This window comes from Sinocyclocheilus grahami, unplaced genomic scaffold (assembly GCF_001515645.1).
Source record: "Sinocyclocheilus grahami isolate Dianchi unplaced genomic scaffold, SAMN03320097.WGS_v1.1 scaffold222.1, whole genome shotgun sequence".
Taxonomy (NCBI): domain Eukaryota; kingdom Metazoa; phylum Chordata; class Actinopteri; order Cypriniformes; family Cyprinidae; genus Sinocyclocheilus; species Sinocyclocheilus grahami.
The window spans coordinates 651,770-653,778 of record NW_015505401.1 but is presented as its reverse complement, the minus strand read 5'-3'; positions in this window follow the sequence as shown (position 1 = coordinate 653,778).

The window sequence follows — 2,009 nt, the reverse complement described above, 5'->3', positions numbered from 1 at the left end:
TGTGTGTGTATATATATATATATATATATATATATATATATATATATATATATATATATATATATACACACACACATATATAACATTAATAACCTTGTTCCCTTTACACACTTAAGTTTTATTAAAAATGTGATAAAATGTACTATTGGCTTATGATCTTGTTCTTCAAGATCTTCCAAATTAACTCCTAATATTTTCCATTTCTGCAATTTATGCTTAGTGAATGCTTTATCAAATTTACATTTTAATATATTACAAATTATTCATAAACTTAGACAAAGTTTATGATTTTATGTTTTTGTTTTGTAGGTGACAATGTGAAAGTGACAAAAACAGATGAAAGTACTTTCAAGCACTATAATAGATGTCATGCACCAGCGGTCCAGTAGAGAATGAGGGAAGGTTTCGCCTCTTTTCTTTGAATCGCTCTGGCATGAGGGCGGCTGTGTTACTGGCAAGCATTGTTGGCACTCTCCGTCCCAGACTCATGGAAGCAGTTCAAGACATAATTTAGAGGAGGAGGAAATCAAAGGTTCCTCAAGAGGCCATTAAAACATGTCAGCAGAACATCCTGCATTAGATTCCCACAGTCAAAACGAATTCAAGGTAAATCATGTAGTTTTGAAAGGCACATGAAATTGCTTCTATTGTATTTCTGTATTTATGGAGACGCATCCCTCATGTTTGCATGGGGCTATTTATAACTGTATGATTACAAAATAGTTTGACAGTCGTTTGTTTTGTTCTCTGGTGTAGCACAAAGACTTTTCACTGGAATTCAGCTGGAATTGATTTCAAAGGAAGGATTTTGCTTCACTTATGGAATTCTAGAAACAATAATTCTCCCATGAAAATCGCTTTGATTCTAGAACTGGGCTGAACTGTTGTCATTCATGCAACACTCATCCATCTATTTTTTCATTAAATGGTTTGCTTTTGGAATCATGTATTTGTTTACTTTCTAGTATTACTTCATTTTGAGACTATTATGATTCAAGAACATCTTTAAACTTCAAAATGAACTGAGAAGTATAGTGCTTGACCCTTACTAAGTGATCCATTCGTAATCGAGAATGAAGGTTTGCAGACCGTCTGAATGGCCACTGTAATATGAGAGATATGTCTGAGTCCTCCTCATGAAGTTTAAACTGATAGCCCTGACAAGGCACCTCGCTGGAGGATGTTATGGCTGTGAGGCATCGTTTGGTAATTGCACAACAGAAAAGCAGCCAGATAAATGAATAAAGGATGAATAAGAATGAATACTTGTCTGAGCGAATTCAGGAGATCCCAAAGATCTTATCTGGTTCATGATTACACATCCTTTGAGACTAATATTGAGTAAATATTCCATATTGTGTGTCAGGATAGATAAAGTTGTTGGCAAATGTAGTATTCCATTAAGTTTAATTTACAATGTATGCATTTATTTGCCGTTTGTTTTTGGGTTATTGTTGGTTATTTGGTTTTGTTTTATTTTATTTTGTTTTGCGTGATACCATTGACTACTTAAGGCTGTAACTAGCATACTTCTGTATTTCAGTTTTTCCATGATCTCTTTCATGGTATGGAAGCCCGTTTCCGCCACTCAATAAAAAATAAAAAAAGGTCAATGCAGTTTTAATCTCACAATTCTGACTTATTTTCCTTGCAATTGCGAGTTTACATCTTGCAATTCTGACTTTTTTTCTCAGAATTGAGTGATATAAACTCACAATTGCGAGAAAAAAACTCAGAAATAGTCAGAATCGTGAGAACTCGGCATTCTGACTTTTTTCTTGCAAATATGCATTTGTATCTCGCAATTTTGACTTTTTTTTCAGAATTGAGTGATATAACCTCGCAATTGCGAGAAAAAAAACAGTAGAAAAAAACTCAGAAATAAAGTCAGAATCATGAGATAACTCGCAATTCTGACTTTTTTTCCCAGAATTGAGTGATATAAACTCGCAATTGTGAGAAAAAAACTCAGAAATAAAGTCAGAATCATGAGATAACTCGCAATTCTG